This window comes from Somniosus microcephalus, unplaced genomic scaffold, assembly GCF_052327205.1.
Source record: "Somniosus microcephalus isolate GS21.2 unplaced genomic scaffold, FLI_Smic_1.0 unresolved_chr1, whole genome shotgun sequence".
NCBI classification, from domain to species: Eukaryota; Metazoa; Chordata; class Chondrichthyes; order Squaliformes; family Somniosidae; genus Somniosus; species Somniosus microcephalus.
In genome coordinates, this window is record NW_028225179.1 from 168,441,451 (window position 1) to 168,457,672 (window position 16,222).

Consider the following 16,222-nt stretch of genomic DNA (forward strand, 5'->3'; position numbering starts at 1 on the left):
AGTAACCCAAGGCAGAGACTCCGGAGGCATACTGATCTGGTTTAAAACAGAACTTAAGAATGACATCAAATTTATAAAAAAGGGCGAAAACCACATGTGGCTCAAAATTGAGAGGGAGATTATCTAAGATGTTTACATTTGCGCACTTTATATCCCCCCAATGGATTCCCCGTACTTTAAAGAGGACACCTTCTCCAACATAGAGGGGGAAATTATCCAATACCAGGCCCAGGGGAACGTGTTGATCTGTGGGGATCTCAATTCAAGAACGGGCGAAGAACCAGACTTCACCAATAATCAGGGAAACAATTACGTATTCGGGAATAACCACTTTGATATCCCTTCCCTTCCATACAGGCATAACTGCGACAAACTGACAAATACCAACGGAAAACAGCTCCTACAGCTCTGTCGAAGCCTGGGTCTGTACATTGTCAATGGTAGGTTCATAGGAGACCTCCTAGGAAGATCGACCTATTGCTCACCTCTTGGCTGCAGCACAGTAGACTATATGATTACAGATTTGGACCCATCCTCTTTCAGAGCATTCACAGTCAAACCACAAACAACACTGTCAGACCACAGTCAAATTACTATGTATCTCAAAAAGACAGAAACAAACAACATAGAAACACAACCCAGTAAACTGTACAACACCAAAAAATCGTACAGATGGGCCAAAAACGACACGGAAAAATACCAGAAAACAATTAGCAATGCATCAACTCAAGCTCTCTTGGACACCTTTCTGGATAACATATACACTCACAATAAAGAAGGCGTAAACCGGGCAGTAAATAACCTAAACAATATTTTTGATAATTTGGCAACAAGTGCAAACTTGAAAGCTCGCAAGAACAAACCCAAAACAAAAAACTATGAAAAATGGTTTGACACAGATTGCCATAACATGAGGAAAAAACTTAGAAAAATATCAAACCAAAAACACAGACATCCAGAAAACGAGGAATTACGCCTTACTTATTGTCAGACACTAACACAATACAGAAACACACTCAGAACCAAAAAAGAGCAATATATTAAGAATACACTCAGCTCCATGGAGGAATCCATTGATTCCAATTGTTTCTGGGACAACTTGAATACACTACACAAAAAACAACACGACGACTTGGCCATTCAAAATGGGGACACATGGGAAAACCACTTTGAAAAATTATACCAGAAAAACACACTAAGGCCAGAGCAACACCAAATATGCAAAAAACTGGAAAAGCTAGAAATGGCCATAAAAGATAACCAAAACCCGCTAGACTCCATAATAACAGAAAAAGAACTTTTTGAAAAACTCAAGGACCTGCGACCAGGAAAAGCTTGCGGGACAGACGGCATACTAAACGAGATGATTAAACACACAGACGACAAAATGAAACTGGCTATCCTAAAACTCTTCAACTTGGTTCTGAGTGTCGGTTACTTCCCTGATATCTGGAACAAAGGACTCATAGCGCCCATATACAAAAGTGGGGACAAAGCCGACCCAAATAACTATCGAGGCATCTGTGTAAACAGTAACCTGGGGAAGGTATTCTGTAGCATCATAAACAAAAGACTTATAAACTTCCTTGAGGAGCACAATGTCTTGAGTAAAAGCCAAATTGGATTCCTGCCAAACTATAGAACATCAGATCATATCTTCACCCTACAGACCCTAATTGACAAACACGTTCACCATAACAAAAGCAAAATCTACGCATGCTTTATAGATTTCCAGAAGGCTTTCGACTCCATCTGGCATGACGGTTTATTCCTAAAACTTATCGAAAGCGGGGTAGGGGGAAAAACATATGATGTAATTAAATCAATGTATACAAACAACAAATGTGCAGTTAAAATTGGAGACAAACAAACAAAATACTTCCCACAGGGGCGGGGGGGTGACGCAGGGCTCGCCAATCTCACCGACACTCTTTAATATTTACATAAATGAATTGGCAAAACTACTTGAACAATCTACAGCACCCGGCCTCACCCTATATGAATCCAAGGTTAAATTCCTCCTCTATGCAGACGACCTGGTTCTGCTGTCACCAACTAAGGAGGGTCTACAGCAGAACCTGGATCTGCTGGAGTCGTACTGCCAGACTTGGGCCCTGACAATAAATCCCGAAAAAACCAAAGTCCTTGTGTTCCAGCAAAGACCCAGACATCAGGGACCCAAAATAAATTTCACACTAGGAACAACCAAAATTGAACAAACCACTAACTACACATACTTGGGCTTAAAAATCAGTTCTACGGGAAACTTCAAACTGGCTGTGAATGAACTGAAAGAGAAAGCAAGAAGGGCTTTCTATGCCATTAAAAAATCAATCCAAATAGAAATCCCAATTAGCATTTGGCTAAAAATTTTCAAATCAGTAATTGAATCAATTGCACTCTATGGCAGTGAGGTATGGGGACTGCTAACACAACAGGAATTTGCAAAATGGGACAAACACCCAATTGAGATCCTACATGCAGAATTCTGTAAAAGTATCCTCCGGACTCAAAGGAAAACAGTAAATAATGCATGCAGGGCGGAACTAGGCCAATATCCATTAATAATCACTATCCAAAAAAGAGCCACCAAATTTTGGAATCACCTACAAATGAGCAATCCCCAATGCTATCACTACGACGCCCTGAAATGCCAAGAGCTGACCATAAAGAAGAATACCCTCAGTCAACTAGACCTGGGACTCAGTGAAGTAACTACTAACACTACTAACAATAACCAGCCCCAGGACAGTGACAGCGTAACACAAAGAATTCGACCCAACACAATCGTCGCTAAGCAAAAGGAAAAATATCTGACATATTGGGCAGAAACAACAAAAACCCAAAGCAAACTCAATTGCTACTTGGCCATAAACAGACAATACAACATAGCTGATTACCTGACCATGGTAAAGGACAGCAAACTGAGAAAAATCCTGACAATGTACAGACTTAGTGAACATAGCCTGGCGATCGAAAAAGGTAGACACAGGCAGACCCGGCTACCAAGAGAGGACAGGATATGCTCTCACTGCAGTCAGGGAATGGTGGAGACAGAGATGCACTTCCTCACAGCTTGTAGAAAATATCAGGGCATAAGGGAGAATTTCTACCCAAAATTTACAAAAATATGCCCGGAATTCAGAAAATTGAATGACGACCAAAAACTCCCATACCTACTAGGGGAAGAGAGAAGTTGCATAACACTAGCGGCACACTATGTTACAGCTTGCCATAAACAGAGGGACAACCACTAAAGATAAGATAAGAGTATATATAAATTATATGAAAGTATATTTATACACTCAGGGATATATCTGTTTATACACTGTATGGATAGATCTGTATTTTTGTGAACAAACATGAATGTTTTCCGATGCTTTGGCAACATAAGATGTAACTTGTCATGCCAATAAAGCGATTTGAATTTGAATTTGAATTTGGGTGGAGGAGGAGGGGGGGGGGGGTGAGGGAGGAGGAGGGGGGGTGAGGGAGGAGGAGGGGGGGTGAGGGAGGAGGAGGGGGGGTGAGGGAGGAGGAGGGGGGTGAGGGAGGAGGAGGGGGGGTGAGGGGGGGTGAGGGAGGAGGAGGGGGGTGAGGGAGGAGGAGGGGGGTGAGGGAGGAGGAGGGGGGGTGAGGGAGAAGGGGGGGTGAGGGAGGAGGAGGGGGGTGAGGGAGGAGGAGGGGGGTGAGGGAGGGGGAGGGGGGGTGAGGAGGAGGGGGGGTGAGGGAGGAGGAGGTGAGGAGGAGGGGGGGTGAGGGAGTAGGAGGGGGTGAGGAGGAGGAGGGGGTTGAGGGAGGAGGGGGGTGAGGGAGGAGGAGGGGGGTGAGGGAGGAGGAGGGGGGTGAGGGAGGAGGGGGGGTGAGGGAGGAGGGGGGTGAGGGAGGAGGGGGGTGAGGGAGGAGGGGGGTGAGGGAGGAGGAGGGTGGGTGAGGGAGGCGGAGGGGGGTGAGGGAGGAGGAGGGGGGGTGAGGGAGGAGGAGGGGTGAGGGAGGAGGAGGAGGGGTGAGGGAGGAGGGGGGTGAGGGAGGAGGAGGGGGGGTGAGGGAGGAGGGGGCTGAGGGAGGAGGAGGAGGGGGGGGTGAGGGAGGGGGGGAGGGGGTGAGGGAGGAGGAGGAGGTGAAGGAGGAGGAGGGGGTGAAGGAGGAGGGGGGTGAAGGAGGAGGGGGGTGAGGGAGGAGGAGGGGGGTGAGGGAGGAGGTGGGGGTGAGGGAGGAGGAGGGGGTGAGGGAGGAGGAGGGGGGTGAGGGAGGAGGAGGAGGGGGTGAGGGAGGAGGGGGGAGGGAGGGAGGAGGAGTGGGAGGGAGATGGAGGAGGGGGGGAGGGAGATGAAGGGGGGAGGTGAGGAGGGGTGAGGGAGGAGAGGTGAGGAGGGGTGAGGGAGGAGAGGTGAGGAGGGTTGAGGGAGGAGAGGTGAGGAGGGTTGAGGGAGGAGAGGTGAGGAGGGGTGAGGGAGGAGAGGTGAGGAGGGTTGAGGGAGGAGAGGTGAGGAGGGTTGAGGGAGGAGGTAGGAGGGGGAGGGAGCAGGTGAGGGAGGGGTTTGGGAGGTGAGGGAGGGGAGGGAGGAGGGGAGGGAGATGAGGGAGGGGATGAGGGGGAGGTAGGTGGAGGAGGGGGGAGGGGCGGAGGGAGGTGAGGAAGGAGGTGGAGGAGGAGGGAGGAAGTGAGGAGAGAGGGAGGAGGTGGAGTGAGGAGGTGAGGAGGGGGAGTGAGGAGGAGTGAGGGAGGAGGGGAGGTGTGTGGGGGAGGGAGGAGGAGGTGAGGAGGAGGGGGATGTGAGGAGGGAGGAGGGGGTGGGAGGGGGAGAGGGTGGGAGGTGAGGAGGAGGGGGAGTGAGGTGAGGGGGGAGGGAGGTGAGAGGAGGAGGAGGGAGGTGAAGGAGGAGGGAGGGAGGTGAGGGAGAGGGGAAGGGAGGTGAGGAGGGAGGGAGGTGAGGAGGAGGGGGGAGGGAGGGGGAGGGATGAGCTTGAGGGGGAGGGAGGCAGGTGAGGGAGGTGGGGGGAGGGAGGAGGAGGGGAGGGAGGGAGGGAGGAGGAGGGGAGGGAGGAGTTGGAGGGAGGAAGTGGAGGGAGGGGGGAGGAGGGAGGTGAGGAGGAGGAAGGGGAGGGAGGGGGGAGGGAGGAGGAGGAAGGGGGGGAGGGAGGAGGAGGAGGAAGGGGGGAGGGAGGAGGAGGAGGGGTGAGGTGGGATGGAGGTGAGGCAGGAGGAGGGTGGTGAGGGAGGAAGGAGGAGGGGAGGGAGGTGAAGGAGGGGGAGGGAGGTGTGGGAGGGGGAGGGAGGTGTGGGAGGAGGAGGAGGGGGAGATGAGGGAGGAGGGGTGAGGGAGGAGGAGAAGGGGGAGGTGATGGAGGAGGGGAGGGAGGTGAGTGAGGAGGGAGGGGAGGAGGAGGGAGGTGAGGAGGAGGGTGTGAGGGAGGGGGTGGGGGAGAGAGGTGAGGGGGGAGGGAGGTGAGGGGGAGTGAGGAGGAGGGGGAGGTGAGGGAGGGCGGTGGGAGGTGAGGGAGGGGGGTGGGAGGTGAGGGAGGGAGGAGGGGTGAGGGAGGAGGAGAAGGGGGCGGTGAGGGAGAGGGAGGAGGGAGGGAGGTGAGGGAGGAGGTGGAGGGAGGTGAGGGGGAGGAGGAGGGGGGAGGGAGGGAGGATTGGAGAGGGCGGGAGGTGGGGGGAGGAGTGCGAGGGTGGAGGAGGAGGAGGGAGGGAGGAGATGGGGAGGGAGGAAATGGAGGAGGGAGGAGATGGGGGAGGGAGGAGGAGATGGGGGGAGGGAGGAGGAGGATGGCGGAGGGGTGAGGGCGGCGGCGGGAGGGAGAGGAGGAGGGGGGAGGGAGAGGAGGAGGAAGGGGGAGAGGAGGAGGGGGAGGGAGAGGAGGGGGGAGGGAAGGGGGGAGGAGGAGGAGGAGGGGGGGGAGATGGGGAGGAGAGTGTGGTGAGGGAGAGAGTGGGGTGGTGAGGGTGAGAGAGAGAGATGATGGTGAGAGAGAGAGGGTGGAGGAAGAAGAGGGGAGACAGCCGAGCAGCTCATCCTCTTGGCCCGTCCCAGCAGCTCCTCCCCCCTCCCTCCCCGCAACTCGTCTCCACAGCGTCCCAGCAGCTCCTCTCAGCTACTTGTCCCCTCAGAGTCCAGCAGCTCGCCCCACAGCTTCCCAGCAGCTACTCGTCCCCTCAGCATCCGGCAGCTCGCCCCCACAGCGTCCCAGCAGCTCGCCCCCACAGCGTCCCAGCAGCTCGCCCCCACAGCATCCCGGCAGCTCGCCCCCACAGCATCCCGCAGCTCGCCCCACAGCGTCCCGGCAGCTCGTCTCCTCAGCATCCCAGCAATTCGTCCCCTCCCCGTCCCAGCAGCTCATCCCCTCAGCGTGCCAGCAGCTCATCCCCTCAGCGTCCCAGCAGCTCGTCTCCTCAGCATCCCAGAAATTCGTCCCCTCCCCGTCCCAGCAGCTCATCCCCTCCCCGTCCCAGCTCATCCCCCGCCTCCCAGCAGCTCATCCCCTCCCGTCCCAGCAGCGTCATCCCCTCCCCGTCCCAGCAGCTCATCCAATCCCAGTCACAGCAACTCATCCCCTCAGCGTCCCAGCAACCCGTTCCAGCGGCTCGTCATCCCAACAGCGCGTATCCCCGCAGCTCGGGTCCCCGCAGCCCCTCAGCCGTCCCCACAGCCCCTATCCGATCCCCGTTCACCACTCCCCAGCGTCCTCTCTTCACGAGTCATTTCCCAGTCCCAGCCCACATCTCGGTCCCCCTAGCCCCGCATTTTATAACCCCATCCCCGTGCCTGCAAGGTTTGAGCCCAGCTAGCCGGATGCTTTTAGTGACACCCAGCACCGCCTACAGCGGTCTCTAAACCAATGGCTTTCAAAGTGGGGTGCGCAAAGACCTTCCCGGGCGTCCGCGAAATCAGCGCAGTCATTAGCAGCACTTTCGTAAGCCAGTGACTGCCCACTGCACACAGCCCTGTGCTGGTGTACTGAACCCTGCATAGAAACATAGAAGATAGGAGCAGGAGTAGGCCATCCGGCCCCTCGAACCTGCTCCGCCATTCAATGAGATCATGGCTGATCATCCAAATTCAGTACCCTGTCCCTGCCTTCTCCCCACATCCCTTGATCCCTTTAGCCTGAAGAAATACATCTAACTCCTTCTTGAATATATTTAATGAATTGGCCTCAACTGCCCTCTGTGGTAGAGAATTCCACAGGTTCACCACTCTCTGGGTGAAGAAATTCCTCCTCCTCTCAGTCCTAAATGGCTTACCCCTTCTCCTTAGACTGTGACCCCTGGTTCTGGACTCCCCGACCATCGGGAACATCCTTCCTGCATCTAGTCTGTCTAGTCCTGTTAGAATTTTATAAGTTTCAATGAGATCCCCTCTCATTCCTATAAACTCCAGCGAGTATAAGCACAATCGACCCAATCTCTCCTCATACGTCATTCCTGCCATCCCAAGTATCAGCCTGGTGAATCTTCGCTGCACTCCCTCCATGGCAAGAACATCCTTCCTCAGATAAGGCGACCAAAACTGCACACAATACTCAAGGTGTGGTCTCACCAAGGCCCTGTACAGCTGTAGCAAGACATCCTTGTTCCTGTACTCGAACCCTCTTGCTACGAAGGCCAACATACCATTTGCCTTCTTAACCGCCTGCTGCACCTGCATGCTTACCTTCAGCAACTGGTGCACAAGGACACCCAGGTCGCGTTGCACTTCCCCTTCTCCCAATCTATTGCCGTTCAGATAATAATCTGCCTTCCTGTTTTTGCCACCAAAGTGGATAACCTCGCATTTATCCACATTATACTGCCTCTGCCATGCATCTGCCCAATCACCCAACCTGTCCAAATCATACTGGAGTTTCTCGGCATCCTCCTCACAGCACACACGCCCACCCAGCTTTGTGTTGTCTGCAAACTTGGAGATATTACATCTAGTTCCCTCGTCTAGATTATTTATATATATATTGTGAATAGCTGGGGTCCAAGGACCGATCCCTGCGGTACCCCACTAGTCACTGCCTGCCACTCGGAAAAAGACCCGTTTATTCCAACTCTTTGCTTCCTGTCTGCCAACCAGTTCTCTATCCAGGTCAGTACTGTAATGTATATACCTTTAAGGGGGGAACTATCTTTTACAGCTCATGTATACTGCAGTACCGGCAGTGACCACACCTGTATATAGCACTGAGTAGTAATCTGTACAGATCAGTTCCAGTGTGAGCCACGTTGAGTAAACACCTGTTGTACCATTCTCCTGCAGTCTGTGTCTTATTATACCCGGACACAACATTGGCGACAAGGCAAGTTCGAACCTACCTGCAACTCTGCATCACCTCCCGGGGATTCGTTCCTGGAGATCAGTGGATTGGAGGTCAAGGCCAGAGACTCGGGCGTCGACCACGGGCAACCGCCCAATCATCCAGCAGAGACTCGAGAATTGCGGGGGAGGCTGTCGAGAGCCAGGCTTGGCTTCCAGTCGAGGTGGTCCAGCGAAACAGGCTGGCAACAGGTAGTGCGCAGACCCTTCCCGGACAGCGGCGGGCTAGAGCCCGACCGAGCGGCACAGCAAAGGGCCGAGCAGCGTCGATGGGGGAGAGAGAGAGAGGGCAGAGCGCACAGGGCGCAGCCGGTGTTCAGGGGCCGAGCAGCATCGAAGAGAGGGAGAGAGAGACGCGCAGAAACCCGCGAGGCGCCGCCATTGCCACGAGGACCGCCGAGAGCGGCGTTGGCAGCAGCGCAGGAGAAGCGCGCGAAACCTACAGGGTGCCGCCATTGCCACGAGAACCGCCGGGAGCGGCGTTGGCAGCAGCGGGGGAGGAAGGAAAGCGCGGGAGACGCCATTTTAAGCCATTGAGAGACACCATTTTAAACCACACCCAAAATGCCGAAGAGTGGCAGTATCACCGCATTTGACAATGAAGTCGAAGATTGGACTACATATGTCGAACGAATAGAGGTATACTGCAAGGCAAATGAGGTGTCAGATGAAAAGAAAGCGTTGGTATTGTTAAATTTAATGGGTGCAAAGACGTATGGTTTATTACGAAATCTAGTAACCTCAACGAAGCCAATGGAAAAGAGTTTTGAAGACATAGTAACAATACTACAGGAACATTTAAACCCCACACCGCTGCTGATAGCAGAAAGATTCAAGTTTCACAAACGGAACCAGCATAAGGATGAAAGCAATGCTGATTATTTAACAGAACTGCGCAAACTATCGAAACACTGCCAGTTTGGAGCGGGACTGGCAGATACCTTAAGGGACAAGTTTGTCTGTTGGCTTCAAAGTGAAGGAACCAGAAACGGCTTTTATCTGAAAAGGACCTTACGCTGGAAAAGGCTTTCAGCATTGTGGTATCATATGAAGCAGCAGCACGGGGCGCTGCAGAGATACAACAGAGACCGCAAGAATATGGCACAAACGAAATGTCATATGGAACAGAGAAGTGCTATCGCTGCGGCAGAACAACACACGACCAGAATGATTGCTGGTTCAAAGACAAAGTGTGCAGACAGTGTGGAAAAGTAGGACACATAGCACGAGTCTGCAGGTCGGGGAAGAAAACCAGCAATAAGAAACCTACCAAAGAAAAGTACAAGAAGGTACATAAGATGACGGAGAATAGTTCAGACGAACAAAAGAGTGATAATGACTCCGAAAGCAGGAACTGAGTTGTCTGAAACTACATAATGTGATCACAACGGAGGATCACCGAACCATTTGGGTCACTCTCAAGATAGCAGGTAAAGATGGAATTTGACACAGGATCAGCCCTAACAGTCATAAACCGATGGGACTACGAGTGGCTATTCTCACACATACCCTTGAGAGACACAAAAATTATTTTGAAGACGTACACGGGGCAAAAGTCTACCCCAAAGGAAAAATAAGGGTGACCGTTATATATAACGGTAAAGAAACACCAAAACTAGACCTGTATGTATTGCAAGATGGAGGACCACCATTACTGGGACGTGAATGGATCCGGAAAATACAACTGGATTGGCATTCCATACAGGCACTGACTGTGGCTGACAAAAAGGATGACGATGTCACGCCTGGGCGACTGTCAAAGATCCTAACTGACGCGAAAGAAGTGTTCCAGCAAGGACTCGGAACACTAAAAGACACGACAGCGACGATTAAAATTGAAGAAAACGCAAGCCCCAAATTTTTTTTATGCAATCCGCCCAGCCGTCGAAGCAGAGCTGGAGAGTCTGGAACGTTCAGGTGTACTGTCCAAGGTAGACTGGAGCGAGTGGGCTACACCCATCGTCCCTGTGATGAAAAAGTCATTGAGCAGCACACCTGGGGAACCAAGGAAGGTTCGCATCTGTGGGGACTTTAAGGTAACAGTGAACCCGGTCCTTCACACCGTACAATATCCACTTCCGCAGATTGAAGATATTTTCGCCTCGCTATCTGGAGGGAAACGCTTCACTAAGATTGATCTGGCCCAGGCGTATCTGCAAATGGAGGTAGAAGAAGCATCAAAAAAATACCTCACAATCAACACTCATAAAGGTCTCTACCAATACAACCGGCTGGTATTCGGGGTAGCATCAGCTCCGGCTATTTGGCAGAGGGCAATGGAACAAGTCGGATCCCAGGGACCCGGTGTTATTTGGACGACATCCTGGTCACGGGCGAAAATGACAGTGATCACCTTGCCAACCTGGAGCAGGTGCTCACTAGATTGCAGGAATATGGGCTCCGAGCTAACCGCCCCAAATGCGAGTTTTATAGAAAACAGATCTCGTATTGTAGCCACGTTATCGATAAAGAGGGGTTACATAAGTCCCCAGAGAAGATTGAGGCAGTAGTCAAGGCTCCAGCACCGGAAAATGTGTCACAACTGAGGTCGATCCTCGGGCTGGTAAACTACTACCATAAGTTCTTGCCAAATTTGTCTACAATACTACACCCACTGAACACCCTACTGCAAACTGGGGTGCCATGGAAGTGGAGTGACGAATGTAGACGAGCTTTCCAGAAGAGCAAAACACTAATCACATCGAAAGAGGTATTGGCCCATTACAACCCAGCATTACCAATTCAGTTGGCATGTGATGCATCACCCTACGGCATTGGAGCGGTGCTGTCGCACAAATTCTCGGACGGCTCAGAGAGGCCAATAGCCTTTGCGTCACAATCACTAACCTCAGCCGAGCGTAACTACGCCCAGATTGACAGGGAGGCCCTCAGCCTAGTGTGGGGAGTGAAAAAGTTCAATCACTATCTGCACGGGCAGAAATTCACCTTGCTGACTGATCACCAGCCTCTTCTCTCCATTTTTAATCCGAAGAAGGGCGTTCCGGTGATGACTGCGCAACGACTACAAAGATGGTCACTTTTTCTAGGGGCGCACCACTATGAGATTGAATATAAGGGCACGAAACAGCATGGAAATGCTGATGGGCTATCATGCCTGCCACTGCCTACTGCGGAGGAAGCACCAGCAGTGGATCCTGTCGAAATATTCCATTCGACTATAGTTGAATACCTACCGGTAACTAACGCTTGTATCGAAAAGGAAATCCGAAATGACCCGACACTGTCTCGGGTATATGATTTGACGGTGAAGGGATGGCCAGCACATGGCGACTCACTGTTGCCAGCATTCTCGACAAGGAGAGAACAGCTGTCAGTGTGCCGGGGGACCTTGATGTGTGGATCCCGAGTGGTAATTCCACCCAAGTTAAGGGATAGAGTGCTCAATGAGCTTCATGAGGGTCATCTGGGAGGGGTAAAAATGAAAAGCCTAGCCAGGGCTTATGTGTGGTGGCCGGGAATCGATAAACAAATCGAGGACCTGACCAAGAGCTGCTCAGGATGCCAGAAAGTCCAAAATGCACCACCACAGGCCCCTCTACACCCATGGGACTGGCCGTCCTCTCCATAGCAACGGGTGCATATTGATTTTGCTGGTCCATTCATGGACTCAATGTTTTTAATAGCCGTGGATGCGCACTCGAAATGGCCTGAGGTCATCAAAATGTCCTCCACCACCACGGAGAAAACTATTGCAGTCCTACGGACCATTTTTGCCAGGAATGGCTTGCCAGAACAGATTTGCTCCGACAACGGACCACAGTTTGTGTCCGAAGAGTTCCGGAGGTTCTTGAAAAAGAATGGGGTAAGGCATTACACATCCGCCCCGCATCATCCAGCCACAAATGGATTGGCTGAGAGGTTCGTACAAACCTTTAAGAAGGCAATAAAGGCTATGTACAATGACAACATTCCGCTGCAGCACAAGGTGGACAATTTCCTGTTCGCCTACCGGAATGCGACACATGCAGTCACCAACCAGGCCCCAGCCATGATGTACTTTAACCGAAGGTTAAGATCTCGCCTGGATTTGCTCAGACCAAACGTACGAAGAGATGTTGAGAGTAAGCAATTCCAGCACATCCATGAGAAGCCAACAAGGAGCTTCAATGTAGGGCAACCAGTCTTGGCCCGCGACTACCGAACAGAAAAATGGCAGCCAGGAACGATATGCACACGGCAGGGCCCACTAATGTACACAGTGGACGTTGGGGAGAGCATCGTGAGATGCCATGCTGACCAGATCCTAGAATCACAGGAACAAGTCAACCCCATGCCTCGCCTATATGTACCTGGTGATGAACCCGACATATAGGTAGCATCTACCCCAGAAACAGTAGCATCGGAAGCTGATGAACCAACCGACGACAGGGGGGCAGAATCGCCTCCGCACCAAGAGCAAGACACTCGGGAAAGGCGCTATCCAGAAAGGATCAGGAAGCCTCCCCAAAGACTGAATATATAAATAGACTATTTTCAGCTAATGTTGCATGTTAAAAGTGTTAATTGTAATTAGTTTCGTATTTAATTGTTAAATGAGTGTTATGGTACTGTTAATCTAAAAGGGGAGGAATTGTAATGTATATACCTTTAAGGGGGGAACTATCTTTTACAGCTCATGTATACTGCAGTACCGGCAGTGACCACACCTGTATATAGCCCTGAGTAGTAATCTGTACAGATCAGTTCCAGTGTGAGCCACGTTTAGTAAACACCTATTGAACCGTTCACCTGCAGTCTCTGTCTTATTATACCCGGAAACAACAAGTACCTTGCCCTCACACTGAACCCTGGACACACAGCGCTGTGCTGGTGTACTGAACCCAGCACACACAGCCCTGTGCTGGTGTACTGAACCCTGCACACACAGCCCTGTGCTGGTGTACTGAACCCTGCACACACAGCCCTGTGCTGGTGTACTGAACCCTGCACACACAGCCCTGTGCTGGTGTACTGAACCCTGCACACACAGCCCTGTGCTGGTGTACTGAACCCTGCACACACAGCCCTCTCCTGGTGTACTGAACCCTGGACACACAGCCCTGTGCTGGTGTACTGAACCCTGGACACACAGCCCTGTGCTGGTGTACTGAACCCTGGACACACAGCCCTGTGCTGGTGTACTGAATCCTGGACACACAGCCCTGTGCTGGTGTACTGAACCCTGGACACACAGCCCTTTGCTGGTGTACTGAACCCTGCGCACACAGCCCTGTGCTGGTGTACTGAACCCTGGACACACAGCCCTGTGCTGGTGTACTGAACCCTGGACACACAGCCCTGTGCTGGTGTACTGAACCCTGGACACACAGCCCTCTGCTGGTTTACTGAACCCTGGACACACAGCCCTGTGCTGGTGTACTGAACTCTGGACACACAGCACTGTGCTGGTGTACTTAAACCTGGACACACTCCGCTGTGCTTGTGTACTGAACCCTGCACACACAGCCCTGTGCTGGTGTACTGAACCCTGGACACACAGCCCTGTGCTGGTGTACTGAACCCTGGACACACAGCCCTCTGCTGGTTTACTGAACCCTGGACACACAGCCCTGTGCTGGTGTACTGAACCCTGCACACACAGCGCTGTGCTGGTGTACTGAACCCTGCACACACTCCGCTGTGCTGGTGTACTGAACCCTGCACACACAGCCCTGTGCTGGTGTACTGAACCCTGGACACACAGCCCTGTGCTGGTGTACTGAACCCTAGACACACAGCGCTGTGCTGGGGTACTGAACCCTTCACACACAGCCCTGTGCTGGTGTACTGAACCCTGGACACACAGCCCTGTGCTTGTGTACTGAACCCTGGACACACAGCCCCCTGTGGTGTACTGAACCCTGGACACACAGCCCTGTGCTGGTGTACTGAACCCTGGACACACAGCGCTGTGCTGGTGTACTGAACCCTGGACACACAGCCCTCTACTGGTGTACTGAACCCTGTACACACAGCCCTGTGCTGGTGTGCTGAACCCTGCACACACAGCCCTCTGCTGGTGTACTGAACCCTGTACACACAGCCCTCTCCTGGTGTACTGAACCCTGGACACAAAGCCCTCTGCTGGTGTACTGAATCCTGGACACACAGCCCTGTGCTGGTGTACTGAACCCTGGACACACAGCCCTGTGCTGGTGTACTGAACCCTGGACACACAGCGCTGTGCTGGTGTACTGAACCCTGGACACACAGCCCTCTACTGGTGTACTGAACCCTGTACACACAGCCCTGTGCTGGTGTGCTGAACCCTGCACACACATCCCTCTGCTGGTGTACTGAACACTGTACACACAGCCCTCTCCTGGTGTACTGAACCCTGGACACAAAGCCCTCTGCTGGTGTACTGAACCCTGGACACACAGCCCTGTGCTGGTGTACTGAACCCTGGACACACAGCCCTGTGCTGGTGTACTGAACCCTGGACACACAGCCCTGAGCTGGTGTACTGAACCCTGGACACACAGCCCTCTGCTGGTGTACTGAACCCTGGACATGATGTGCCTCAATAATCCCGAGACTCGATGTTAGCGAAACAAAACAAGGCTTTTATTAACTTAGAAGATAACACGCAGTGGAGAGAGGTATCTTCCCTGGAGGTCTGCAGTACTGGCTGTGAGGCCAGACTGAGCTGGCTTACATAGAGGCCAGGTATGGGCGGAGCCCTACACACAACACATTCCATACATTCCAATACACAAAACAATGGTGAGGAGAAACCTGAAACCAACCACAGTCACAGGCAATACAATGGTAAGGGGGAACCTGAAACCAACCACAGTCACAGGCAGTGATGAATGGAATATTTCATCACATTCACCCCTTCTATAGATTTAGTCTGTTCGGGGGTTTGGTAGTCCTCTGCAACCGACGTGGCTGTTGTGGTGTCGCGGGTGTCGGCTGGGTGTCCCCGGTGGCCTCCTGGGTCTCTGCCGGGGGTGCCGCCAGGGTTGTTGAAGGGGTAGTTGGTGGGGGTGCCGTTGGTCGATGTTTTTCCGGGGGTGATGAAAGAGTAGTGGGTGGGTAAGGGTTGCTGTGGTCGTTGTTGCTGCTATTGCCGTGGTTGTTGTCGTTACCGGCTGGGGCGACGTCTTTTATTGACACGGTGTCCTCCCTTCCGTCGGCGTGCCGGACATACGCATATTGGGGGTTGGCGTGGAGTAGGTGCACTGGCTCCACGAGAGGGTCCGCCTTATGGCCCCTCGCATGCCTTCGCACGAATACCGGACCCGGGGTGGAGAGCCATGACGGCATGGATACGCCTGAGGTGGATTTCCGGGGGAAGCTAAACATTCGTTCATGAGGTGTGGCATTAGTGGCAGTACACAATAGCGACCGTATCGAATGGAGCACATCTGAGAGGACTTCCTGCCAGCGGGAGGTAGGGAGGCCCTTGGTCCTTAGAGCTAGAGTGACTGCTTTCCATACTGTCCCGTTCTCTCGCTCCACTTGACCGTTACCCCGGGGGTTGTAGCTGGTGGTACGGCTCGTGGCGATACCCCTGGACAGCATGTACTGGCGTAGCTCTTCACTCATGAAGGACGCCCCCCTATCCGTGTGGATGTAGCTCGGCATACCGAACAGGCAGAACAGGCTGTTGAGGCATTTAATGACCGTGGCGCTGGTCATGTCTGGGCAGGGGAAGGCGAATGGGAACCGGGAGTATTCGTCCACAATGTTCAGGAAGTAAACATTGCGGTCGACGGACAGGAGGGGGCCCTTGAAATCTAAGCTGAGCCGCTCAAAGGGCCGTGTAGCTTTGATTAAGTGGGCTCTATCAGGGTGGTAGAACCGAGGCTTGCACTCAGCGCAAGTGCGGCAGTTCCTGGTCAGAGACCGAACTTCCTCAATCGAGTAGGGTAAGTTGCGGGACTTTATGAAGTGGAACAGCCGCGTGA